This window comes from Sinohyriopsis cumingii, chromosome 8 (assembly GCF_028554795.1).
Source record: "Sinohyriopsis cumingii isolate HCF-2022 chromosome 8, ASM2855479v2, whole genome shotgun sequence".
Lineage (NCBI taxonomy): Eukaryota > Metazoa > Mollusca > Bivalvia > Unionida > Unionidae > Sinohyriopsis > Sinohyriopsis cumingii.
In genome coordinates, this window is record NC_142968.1 from 39396787 (window position 1) to 39411131 (window position 14345).

At 35.6% G+C, this 14345-nt stretch overlaps 1 long non-coding RNA gene across 1 annotated transcript; it reads left to right on the forward strand.

The window, feature by feature from the left end:
* Positions 1-4330: 4330 nt before the first annotated feature.
* Positions 4331-12662, forward strand: LOC149793320 (uncharacterized). Its single transcript, XR_016422765.1, has 2 exons — positions 4331-4451; positions 10322-12662. It is a non-coding gene; the product is annotated as an uncharacterized LOC149793320 (long non-coding RNA).
* The last annotated feature ends 1683 nt before the right edge of the window (positions 12663-14345 follow it).

Here is a 14345-nt window from a genome sequence, read left to right on the forward strand (position 1 = left end):
GTTTCACAAAGACTTTTTATGATGTAAAGTTGGCCCAAAATGAAATTCGTGCCGATCCGAGTCCGCAGTGGAAGTCACCTTGAAACTCGTGTTGTCGCTTCTCCTCCTGAATGGGTGTTTATATCAGCTTTGGGTTTTTACAGAAGGACTTTATACGATGTAGAGTTAATCCTAAATATATAACGTGAATAAAAAAACATGATACTATTTTACATTCATTATCGCCATCGTGACAGTCATATTTAAACGCTCGTGATCACAACTCTATTTAATGTTAGGTTTTCACCAGAAGACATTTTATGTCATATTGGTCTTAGGTGAAAATGTTGCCATTCGGACGTTAAATATGGCCGCCACAGAAGCCAACTTGAAAATCTTGTCGTTGTTACTCTTCCTGCACGGAATCGTATCTTGAAAACTTGTTATCTCTACTCCTTTCTAAATGGATGGATGTATCAATATGAGGTTTTCACTAGCAAACTTCTCACGATACCTAGTTGATCAAAACTATGCAAATCGTGCATCCAATATGGCTGTCACGCAGACATAAAAATATTATTATCTCTACTCCCACAGACTGGATTATCACCATGAAATGGCGGGTTTTACGAAAAGACTTTTAATGATCTCTACATTATTCTGAATAAAAATGGTGCCAGGCGGACATCCGATACGTGTACCACACCAGCTGATTTGAAAATCGTGTCATCACTGAAGGATATCAAAGATGTTGTCAACACTAGACAGTGGAATAGAAATGATCTTATCTCGAATTCCTGGAGATTCTTTTCGCCCATTAGAGTGTCAGTCACTTCGTGGGTCTCTTGTTTAGTATATGTAATATGCCTATATTACCTGACATCAGGATTAAGTACCATCTTCTTTTCACCAGCTTGTGATGACGTAACAGACCATGAAAAAAGACTAACTCGTGACGGAAGCTAATCTGAGGCCCCGTGAGGTTGGGTTGTGTGAGGCGCATGCCATTATTGATCACTGGCATCTCACCCCTGTCGGCCTAGGTTCGATTCTCGGGCTCAGCCAACGTTGGTATTTGAGAAAGCTTGCCAGTACCTTCCCTTGGATCTGTGGTTCTTCCAGGATTCTTCTTCCACCAATTATGATGGCTGCCATGTATAGCCTATCACGTGCTGAAATATGGCTTTAAACCCATAACTACAACTAAAATTACGTCTTCCGGCCTTATTGAATCTAAATGCAAAATCCATTTTTTTTACTAGGTCACAAAATATTCCTTGTCGCCAGAATAACTCCAGCATGAACAGAAATTCTTGCGTAGCATACATGTAGAATGATGGGCGGGGGGGGGGGGAGGTTGTATCTTCACATCTGACGATAATATATTTTAACGAAAATTACACGAATTGTAAAATATAAGAAATATTTCACCAATAAGAATGTCAGCATATAAGTCTGAAGGAAGTAAAGATCATATTTTCAAAAATATTTTCATATTTTCTCGTTCCAAAATACTCGTGGTCTCGAGATATCTTGAAGTGACGGTCTGCTTGAAAGTGAGGATGTATTGCAATCCGAGAATATTTAGATGCCATAGCTTGTACCTCCCATAGAGTACCAGCAGTTGCCAATTGGGCACGATTTTCATTTTGATTCTGGACTTAGTACAGTAGAATGTCATTATATTCCTTCAGTTCCTACCTTTATATTAGTCCCGCTAATACTGGTTTTAAATCATCATTTTTTCGTGAATTCTCAAGAATAATTTCAAGAGAAAAAAAGAAAGGATAAAAAAAGTAACCTGGTTCTAAGCCGGAAGAAAAGTCCGTAAAATACACAGCAGTTGAATGTCATAATAAAAATCAGTATCCAAGATTACCGTTAAACATACAAGAACATAAAAAAAAAAATATTCTAAATACATAAACTTGACCTTTTGAATTCTTCCTTGTTTTTCCTTCACCAAGTAGCTATGTTGCTGAATATACCCAGTTCTGCAGGAATATTGTATTTAAATTACTCCAAAAGTCAGTCTTTTGTTACAGACGAAAACTTCGAATGTTTATTTTAATTTCCGACATCTGCTCAGAAGAATCCATGGTGAATAAAGGGAAATATTCTTTCAAGTTGTATTTTTTTATTGTTATTGTTTAAAAAATATGTTCTTCTTTCAGTGACCGCTCCGGTGACATAGTGGTTAGAGCATCCGTCTCGGATGCGGGAGGTCGCGGGTTCGAACCCCGGCCGAGTCATACCAAAGATTTACAATAATGGTACTAACAACTACCTCGCTTGGCGCTCAGCATTAAGAGGTTAGTGTTAGGACTGGTCGGCCAGGTGTCAGGATTATGTGACGGTGGGACTTCGTGCTACATGCCTGCGGCATGATGCCCCAGTGCTAGACATCACTATAAGGTATAACGGTACCAATTGCACAAGTCCAGGTGGGCGGAGCTTAAGGTGTATGGAACATTGTATTCAGAATTAAAGAACAACACTAGCTGTGATTGGTGCATTATGTAAGAGTTGTACTTTCTGTTTGGCTTTTAAAAAAGTTGAGCCTCTTGGCAACATGTGAACTTGTGTTAATTTCTATCTAGATCATATTTTGTATTTTTTATGATTTTTTTAAAATATGGTACACATGGCTGAAAATGTGCTTGTTGTGACTAGATAACTCTTACCCCTGTCTAGTTCCAGTAGAGTTATCTCTCTTAAATGCAATGGAGTACCTGGTTATGTCATTGTCAAATTGACAATCTAGCATTGTTCTATATGACAGTGTGTGACACGCATGCCCAAGTAGGACAGAAAGTATATTTATTTCACAAAACATTAGCATTGAGGTATATGGAAAAACAATTGGTACCGTGATACCTAAAGGAAAGAATAGCCTCACAATGTATCCATAGAAACGCATACATGTGGGCGGTATTTATGAACTATACTAGTTTGATGTAGGAAAACAAATGTGTGCTGAACAGTTTTGGTCAAATATTGAAAGTTCTTTGTGAATAAAATGTATGAAATCTTCAGAAAATAGCACAAGTTGGCTTTGGATGGGGACTTTTGATAACTATAGCTATGATAGATATAGACTTGTGCTACCTGATCCCTTTATGTATGTGCTGTTACCTCCTAGATTGGAATGCATGCAACAAAATAAGTTATGTAAACATAATATAGTTGATTTTGGCCAAATATTGGCTATTGTACCTGCAAAAGATGAAAAATCATGTGTACAAAAACAGCTATCTTGTTCTTGTAAGGCATGCCATAAACCAGGATAGAGAACACTCTAAGTACACTTGTAGATAGATCACTTGTACCATGTGGGGTGTTCTGGCATGAGTAATTTTTAGGTAATTTATTAAGGATATGGTATTCCTTCCCACTCTGATTTGAATTGTCCTGCTCTAATTGTCCTTTTGTTTTTTACACTTTCCTGCTTTGAAATTGTTCATGTAGTTAGTTCAGTTCTCTTGCATTCCCTTTTGTTGAAGTAGCAGTGAATACCAACAAACAAGAACAGTTTCCTTAAGTCAGCATTTCCCATTGGCACTTGTATAAGCCCAATTATAATCTACTATTGACTTTCAATTAATCCTATTTCTTTCTGTCAAGCTGCTCTTGTGGAATTTCCATGTTTGGTCCAACATTACAGAATGATAACCATTTTAGTCACACAGTGCGTATTCATTCCATTCAAATCCACACTGTTCTTGAAACTTTGCATTCCATCGCAAGAATGCAAATTGGCATGAGATGATATCTGCATGGTTATGGAAGGCTGCACTCTACATGCCGGCATTGTAGAAAATATGAACTGTGTGATATGAAAGAGCTGCGTCATCTTAGACATTAAAATTACATTACTCTTGAGGTCTCCACTAAATATAGGAGTCTGAATGTTAGGTTCTCACTTTATCAGTAATGTATTTTGAGATAATTTAATTGCAACAAAGTTAATACAGGTTGTTGATGAACTCATCCATATTACATGGATAATGTATTAGAGGTTACCACACCTTATGTATATCATTCAGTTATCTCCCTTACACCAGTCATAACATTTCAAGGAAATAAAATCTCACATTTTCAGTGACTGGTTATGAAAATAAAGAGAAGATTTGTGAAGTATTATATTAGCCCTCAATCTTGATGCAAATGTAAGTAGAAGCAATTTAATAATTTCTCACAGTAAAGTTTACAAGTTTAAAAACTGATAAGGTATGTTCTGCTTGGATCTGAGATAAGTTTCTCTCTATCTTATGCCAATTATTATTAAATTCTTATGTAGAAGAAATATACTTTATATGTATCTATATTATCTAAATGATTCACCCTTTTATATTAGATGGAAATGAACACAACTTCACTTGAAATTTGGATACCTGTAAAGGATGTTATAGCACAGTTGCCTTTGGGCTGTCCTTGGACCTGTTGGGCCCTGCCCCATATATTTGTCCAAGGTAAGGTCATCAAACTTTCACTTCTCATTTTTCGCATTGCTGATTTTGCCTCGTTTAATTCCTTTATCATAAGCTACCTCTCCCTTTTAGATAAACACTTTCCTCCTGTTTTTAACTCCATTTGATGTGCTATACTTAGTGTTTATATTTGGCATTTTTCTGTATTTTATTCCCCTAATTTCACCCCCCAATCCAGCATAACCACTTAGAAGCTGTGATTTACTATATTTGGTGACTGACTGGTTTATTGAAACAATTTTATTCACATTACAAAGGAGGAAAGCTTACTATTTGTGTTACAAAGAGGATGGGTAGGTGGACCTTTGTGGTGGTTAGTGACCTCTTGTATCTGCAGATAGTGTAAAGTGGTCAAAGCTTATACTTTATAATAAGATTGGGTCATGTCCACCTGTCTCTGATGTTAAGTTCTGCACCTACCAAACAAATATAAATTCCTTTCTTTTAGGTGAATTGTACATTTTGAAGTAGGACAGGTACATACTATTTGGTACATTGACCTTTGACCTAGTTATTACATAATATGACATAATGTGATTTATCCCATATCACCCATGTGAAGTTCAATAAGTGCTGATATGATTAAGATACAACTCATAGTTGAAAGAATTCATTTTATTTCAAAAGATGATTTTGATGGTGAAGCAAAAGTATGAAAACAATAGTTCAAACAGCTCAATGACATTTCTATACACATGCATATAAGACATAGGTTAGTACCTCATCAAATTGTTTTTCACAAGTGAGACTAAGTATATTTGTTACTTATACAGTCCCGAACTATTTCACAGATTATTGGAAAAATTAAGGTTTGCTATAGGTATAACGGTACCAATTGCACAAGTCCAGGTGGGCGGAGCTTAAGGTGTATGGAACATTGTATTCAGAATTAAAGAACAACACTAGCTGTGATTGGTGCATTATGTAAGAGTTGTACTTTCTGTTTGGCTTTTAAAAAAGTTGAGCCTCTTGGCAACATGTGAACTTGTGTTAATTTCTATCTAGATCATATTTTGTATTTTTTATGATTTTTTTAAAATATGGTACACATGGCTGAAAATGTGCTTGTTGTGACTAGATAACTCTTACCCCTGTCTAGTTCCAGTAGAGTTATCTCTCTTAAATGCAATGGAGTACCTGGTTATGTCATTGTCAAATTGACAATCTAGCATTGTTCTATATGACAGTGTGTGACACGCATGCCCAAGTAGGACAGAAAGTATATTTATTTCACAAAACATTAGCATTGAGGTATATGGAAAAACAATTGGTACCGTGATACCATAAACTGTCACACTGTAGACATCGTAGCGCTATGTCTAAAAAACTGTTAAAGCTACGTTAAAGATCTAAATCACACACACACACACAGAAACACACACACACACACACACACACACACACACACACACACACTGGTTTATGTGTGCATCACTTGTATCAAGTGCATTGTTTGATATTGTCAATATAATTAAACACCCGGGTTACAACATATTGGCTACGGTGAGTTGAATTCGGTTTTAAGTATCGGAAAATGTCAAAAATTGAAATGACCCAGAGAATACTTTCATACTTGTTAAAATGTGTGTCATAAGATGAAACATTCCAGAAAACGGTTTATTAATAAGGCTCGAAATATGAGAAGGTACTCAAACTTCGATGGGCTTTTGTGTTCACAACGGCGTTTATATAAATCTAATTCTGATTGGCTAAGCTAATTAAGGGGTGGGCTTCCCTGACAAAATGTCGTGTTTTATAAAATGTTCTACATCGTAAATTTAGTCTTAGTTTTGCGTGAGGCACAATTCTTTTCTCGCTAAATAAAAGTCCAAGGGAAGTGTATCGGAAGTCTTGAGAGACGATTATGGAAAAGGGGAAAAAAAGAGCAAGGTACCGTACCTTAGTTTCATTTATTATTTTGATACGCTTAGGATGATAATTGTTTGAATTTATTATCTATAATAATATATTACTCTTATATTTTAAGAATTTCTTACATTATTTTCTTGATAGGAGTCTTGAAATGATTTTTGAATTTATTCGTATGTCATATGAATCATGTACGATATGAATTGCTATTGTTTTGGTCTGTAGGAAGTGATGACACTAGTTAGCCAAAATTCTAGCTAAGACATGAAGTGAATTTTGTTGATTCATTTGTATGATAAGAACTGAATTCTTTTAATCGATTGTATAACCATTAAAGCACCTGCGGGCTGACCCCGACCCCAGATGGTGATTAGGCTATGCTGTAGATGGTTTAGTGATGTTAAATGGTCTGTCAGAGAGACAAGTTAATCTTCCTTTACTAAGATCTGTTTATAAGAAGAAACTGAGCTTGAACTTTTATGATAACTGGATTCATTAGAGGAAGACATTAAGTTCCTATAGTGTTTAATGATGTGGTATGTGCACATTACTCCACGGTATGCAAAGGTGCGACCCGAGAACCGTATTAGCAGTTGGTGTCCGTTTGAACTACGATATCTAACGTAACGAGAGAGACGACAATTGTATATCTGAGTAGTAAGGACCCAAAACACTATTTAGGCTGCCTATTTATATACTTTAAAAGGGAAATAGTTCCACACAATAACGCAACGCAATGGGGACGTATAATGGATCCATATTACAGTTGAGACCCGTTAGAAGCTAAATGCAGGAGAGAGGTCGTAAGCCGCATCCCACGATTAGTCAGAGGGATAAATCAACCCCAGTCTACTACATGTGTTAAATCTGGAGAGAACCGCAATCAGTCAGCAGATTATGCGGTCATGTTGGACAATTTAGTTCACTCACTCACTCGATTTAATGATGAAATTTGGCATATCTTTGTAAACGGAACTGCTAATTGCATTTTGTAATAACTTTGGGGTTATTTTCTAATAGAAGTTTATCTCAAGTGTATGTTACAATTTTATTTTGTTTATCTGATTACATAGTTATATTTTACATACGGGGACTCGTGTTCTGTTATATATCTCTGCTCAGATCTTCATTCATTCCACCCATTAATTTCATATTGTATTATCCGCTCAATCCGGGCAATGACACCGTGGTCGATCATCCTCTAGATAACGATGACCACCACTACGTAACAGGTATCAAGGTGTGGTGGACAAAACGATAAGGAAGTGTAAAACTATGTAGCTTCAGAATTCGTGGTGGGACATGGATTAATCCGCGTAATATACATCAGAATACCAAGTACCACTATTTTATTGCTCTATTAATTAGACTTTATATATATATATATATATATATATATATATATATATATATATATAAAACAAATGCGTTCAATGAGCAAACATTCAGCTGTCCCTTTTATATAACCCTTCAACGAAGAGTACATAAGAAACTAGTCTAAAAGCAAAACTTAACCGCAAGTATGGCTGTACGAAGGCCATTTATAAAGATTTGACTAATAATATACTCTACAATAATATTCTTTATTAGTAAGCAGTACATTCGTGCATTGTTTCCAATTACTTCCCATTCACCTCTACGCACTTTATCAGTCTGATTGTCCAATTATTAAATGCAATTTCGTATTCACATTTTGGTATAATGTTCACACACTGAAAACTACACTTCCAACAGCATGGAGACTTTCAAATCGTCTGCCCCTCGCGGAATCTTAGATAACGGGATTAAGCCAAAAGTCACGTGAAGCTAAATCAGGGTAGTATGAAGGATGTTGCAAAGTTTGGATGCTGTGATCATTCAGGAAGTTGGTTACGGCGATGGATTTATGTGCTGCTGCATGGTCATGGAGTACACGAATACTTCTGGTATCGGTGCGTAGATAGGTGATCCGGTCGTGTTCCACGATGTTTTTTAATATTTTGGCTGCATAAAAATGTCCAGTGATATTTGCAGTCCGGCAATACATGGATGACCAGACCTTTTGCTTCGAAACATATCGAGTATAAAACTCTTACTGGTCTGATTATGTCCAGTGATAAATGGTTTGCTCGTTTTCACCAATCCAGGCTATTAGCATGTCTCTTATCCGATTCAGAAAAGAACACCCATGCTTCATGACCTGCGACAATAGTTCAGACTTCTTTGGTCGCTTGTTTAATACTTGTCGAATAGCTGGCGATTTCAACCAGTTTCTTTTTGATCAGCCGTCGATAAATACTGGACCTATCTTGTACAAACCTTTTCGACCTCAACATAAAACTATATTAAAACAATCCATGGCACGTATGTACGTACGCATTTATACATAACTACCTATCTACCTACCTACCTAAGAACCTACATGTACAGACATATATTCGAAGAATCGAATGCTTACTTTATGGAACACATACCTTTTCAGAATGTTTTTAATTTTTTCCGTATCACCTGTATTGGATCAAGTTAAGTTAAAAAAAATTGACAAAAATTTCTGTGGGAACATATCATTTTACTAAACGGGCTTTGTGTATAAATGAATTACAAATGTAAAATATATGTTTAGTAGGTAGCGGATTTGGATCCTATATATATATGCGTTCGTGAAAATACCTTAGTCATATTTTTATCTTTACTAATGCTTAAGGTCTGACAATGACAGAAGATATCCGGATTAAAAATAACAGATGGCTAGAAACTGACAATGCCAGTTGACAGCAAAATATTTTGAACAAATATATTATACTTTTGCAAATAATGTCATGCACCATTTGTTTTGGGTTTTAAAAAAAGTCATTTCCTGATAAAGCATTAGAGACAGTAAAAGATTAATGTAACGCACGCCTTAATCCATCTCATGGAGTGCATTAAACAAAACTCATTTTATTCTTCAATTACGATCTCATGGTGAGGTCAAAGGTTAAACAGAAGAGCCTGTCCTGTGCATTTAGATGCGCTTAACGTTTTCTATCTTGCGTTGATGCGTTAAGTTCATTCTTCAAAACCAAACTAACTCAACTTGATTCTATCTTGCTTTCAGTGACAATTGTTACAAGTTAACAAATTACGACTTCGTATAAAGACTTCTACAAGACGATGACCGCTCCGGTGGCCTAGTGGTTAGAGCGTCCGCCTCTGATGCGGGAGGTTGTGGGTTCGATCCCCGGCCGAGTCATACCAAAGACTTACAAAAATGGTACTAACAGATGCCTCGCATGGCGCTCAGCATTAAGAGGTTAGTGTTAGGACCGGTTGGCCCGGTGTCAGGATAATGTGACTGGGTGGGACATCATGATACATGTCTGCGGCATGATGCCCCAGTGCTAGACATCACGATTAACTGCCACATTGCAGACATCGTAGCGATAAGACTGAATTTTTTTTTTTTAAGTTACGTTAAAAATCCAAATCACATCACATCACACACAAGACGATACCCGACTCGGTGTCATCATTCATAACACCTGTAATAGCCCATTCCAATATGAAATTGACCTAAGCAACCCTCTTCAATAACATAAAAAGGTACAGTTTTAATTAGTCGAATTTGACATGGTGAATGTCTAGTTTGTTTATCTTATCCAATCAGAGTTTTCTGTTCTTGTTGACACGAGGTAGTCGTGTAACCATGGGCCATAGTATCGCTATCGACCCACATCTATATACGAGTAAGACAGCAATAATGAGATTCTTCGGTATAACCTTCGACCTCGCCATAAAATCGTGGTAAAACCGTATGCAGAATTTGTACCGTAGCTACAAACACGTGTGATTGAACAAGTTTTTAATCTGATGATGACTTGATAATTGTTTGGCTATTAACATTTTTAAAGCATTTTAGCCTTTTTTTTTTTCCTTTTGTTGTACATTTCATTCAAAGGCCAAAATCATAGTTGATGTCGGTTTGCATGTTTGGTTTGGTGTATAGATTTAACGCCATTTTTCAGCACACGAGAGGCTATACCTGGTGACCGTGATATTTGATAAAGGACGAACCCGGTAAAGCCCATAGAAGATGCACCGATTAATGGCAAGCTTTCTGACATAGCCACGTTGACTCGACCCTACGCACGGAGAGACAGACGAGATAGCATTGATATAAAGGCAAGCACATAATACCCACTTGTCCACCTAGACCCTATATGTATGCATGACTTGCAATTTTAAATGTCTTAATATATATGTACGCTAACTACTTTTTTTTTCTTGCTGTTTCAAGATGCTTATGACCTGGAATGATGTCGATATGGATTTTAGAAAACTGCTAAATCGCATTCCACTGTTTATATATATATATATATATATATATATATATATATATATATATGCACACACACACACACACGTCGGCCAATTCTGCGCGTCGGTGATTCTGCGCAACGATACGTCATTTCTGTAAACATTGGATCACGTGTTAGTTTGGGTCAAAAAGCCATTTTGTATCAAGAACGAACGATCGTATTTTAAGAAAAGTGATATTCATACAGTGTACAAAAATATCCCACATTTCGACTCGAAATGCATGTGAAAATGATTTCTAAATGTCAACATGAAGACCCACTCCATGACCTTTTTGAACCTATAACCCAGAAAATCTATTTACTATGTATCTTTTAGAATCATGCAAATACAGTATAGAAAAGTTGGAAATGTATACCTTAAAATTTGTTGCATCTTAATCCAATTTTGTAATTTTGCAAGAAGTTGTTCCACAGGTACAAAATGGTCTGCTATCCAACGTATCAGCTTGCCGCAGGTAAAGAAATTCTCCGGTGTATAGTATGTTTCTAAATTCTTTAGTGATTTTTTTTTCTTTCTTCATAAACAAGATGATGTAAACATTACATCTTATTCGTCGTTGTTTCTCTTCCACATAATAGCTTATTTTTTTGTAAAACGTTGAACTTTACTAAAAAAAATTTTTACAAGATCGTTTTAGACCCGAATGAACTGTTGACAGAAAAAGTCCAAAGTCGTGTATTTCATTTCTATAGCCTGATGGATAAACATTACATCTTTTCAAAGCTGTGTGCAGAATAGGCCAACATATCGCGAGTCACGAGAACCGAGTTGGGGGGAGGGGTATCCCGTGTGTCCAAAATTAATATTTAGAACAATAGTTTGGTGACAATTGCCTCTTTTCAAATGGTAAGCATTGGCAGTATTTTATTTTCGTCAGTCAGTGGGATTCTCTTTGCATTTGGCTTTAATATTGGAGACGGAAAGCTTGCGTGCGCAGAATTGCCTGACAGCTTTATATACATATATATTCGAACGTGGACCGTCAAAACTTCGTGTCCGTCCATGTTCCTCGCGACCTCAAAAACTTGTTTTTAGATGTCATCGACTGCATGAACTGGGTCAATACATTACGTTGATAATGACAATTAGTACTGATTATGATATATTGGACAAAATAAAATTTAAATACATACTAAAATTAAAATTAAAGAAAACGGTGAAAATGTCCAATATAACTAATGCCATATTTACCACAAGTTTGTGACTTTGAAGTGATCGTTAGCTTTTCAACCCAGGGCCGATGTTCACTTGTTGGTTTTATGTACCATTTTATTAACTGGAAACCAACGACAGACATTTTTTGATGGCAAAGGCAATGCACATACTTGGTAACTATAACGCGCACTTTATGCACTTCCTATTAACATGTTAGGAAAAAGTGAATATAATGGAAATCTATGCAGAATGAAATTTTTCATTTAAATATTTAATACAAAGGGAAAAATATATTGATATGAAATAGCATGGGGAAAAATCATTTAAATATTCTCACAGCTTTAAATTTCTCAATTTATCGAAAGCTTGAGAGAATAATTAAAAGTGCATCATGGTTTATTTTCTTTGATATTTGTTTTATTATTATTTTCAAATGTTTTATTGCAGTTAATATGCGTGTGAAAGAAATGAAATATATTACAGATACATGTATATTTATTTTGTTTGTTGGCTTTTTTCTCCATGATTGCATGTAATGTATAATTGTATTTTGTTGCTGACCTTAGTCCAGAATCAAGTTCATGGTGTACTTGACTAGTGACATTGATTTTGTAAACAACATAATTCATAGCTGATGCTAATATTTCTCTATGAGTAATAGATTCAATATTAGAATCATTATCTATGGAGATAAACATGTTTATCTTAATCTGAGTCTAAGACACTGGTATTCCACCACGGAAAAACCTTGTGTACCTGATGTTTGACGTTCTTTTATTATAATTTTAGTAATATACCCTATCTTGTTTACAACTTAGAATGTTCTAAAAACATGAATTTTTGACCCTCGCTCTGGTTCTATTTGTGTCTTAGCTTCTTTTTTAATTTTGTTCACTTGAGAAATTATTAATTCTTGCCTTAACGTCTTGAAGTAGAATCAGTGTTATTGTTGTTTTCAGTTTTTCATTTAGGTGTAATTATTTATTCAAATTATTATTCACTGGAAATACAAATTGCTCATCAATAATATTCTTGGATTGGAATTATAGTGAATTCAAACAAGAACATTTTTGGATTATATTGCTGTGATACATCAAAAGACTTTAAGCACATCGCCACAGTCCATGCCTTTGGCATATTACCACATTACAGACTACAGGCACAGTACACGTCCAACAGTGGAACTTATTTGACATACTACTGAAATGCGGTTGGATCTTTTATACATTTGGACTTGTTATAAAAGGTTTTGGACTTTTGGGGATTTAATTCACAATATCGCAAGTTCTTTTTCAATTTTTACTTTGTATTCTAGAGAAATAAATTACTTTGCTTAATTTTACAAAAACTTTTGGTTTTCTCTTTTTTCTGTTATTTCGTTTAAGACGGTTAAGACGGTTGAGTCGTAACATAATAATACAGGGGCATTGCAAACGATCTTTGCCTAACTGTCACATTCCAATATTACGTCTCCTGGAATTTATTTTAGAGCACGAACCATGGATGTTTTTAGAAATAGGCAAATTTTTATACGTTTGAATAAATGCTCGCTGGCAAAGAATTCGAAGAGTATATAAACATTTTCAACTATCAATAAATTAACACTTTCTATGGTGATTTTAATATTTTCACGCAATATTATAATATAAACAGGTCGATCACACACACACACACACACACCCCAACATACATACATACATACATACAAACGTACGTACGTACATACATACATACATCAGTGAAATTATTCTGATAAATATACTTGGAACTAGATATAAATCAATCAACCAGCAAAGAAGGGTTCACTCAATTAAAGGGCTTTAATATAAATATATCCTGTTTTGTTACAAACAATTCAAATTTGAGGTCTTTAAATGAATGCCCACTCTTATTACTGGAACATTCTGACCTTGACCTTTTAAATTTTGCCACTCGAAATCTTCAAAAGATGTTGCCATCTTCCTCACAGTTAGTTATCCCCCTCCCCCCACAACGCACGCAACCCATCCCGCTTGGTTGGATATCAGCACTGCCACAATGATGTCTGATTGGTTGAAAATGCTACCTGGAGAAACCCGTTCTCTTCGATGATTTTACGACACTTAATTTTGATTGGACTTGTTTTGATGCTTTCCGTGATGAAACAGACGTTGCACCATGTGAATTACGTCACAGTCTAACGAGACTGTGCTGACACATTTAGTCCATTTCCTTTTCTCTTTGTTCTTGATTTGATTTCAATGCAGGCATGCACAGGGAACAATAATATGAAATAGTCTTGTTTGTCAGATACTAATCAGCGGAGACGATACACTAAGGCTTAGATGACTAAAATGGCAATTTATAATGGCAGCGACGCATCCTAAAAATATTCGAGAAATGAGACGCGTGCACTTTTGTATAAACTGTTTGCATTATCTGATACGCATCCATTGATTATAACGTAAAATCGTAAACTAAGACATATTTAAATAAAATCCGTCGAGAATGACACCAAAAGAGGAAACGAAAACA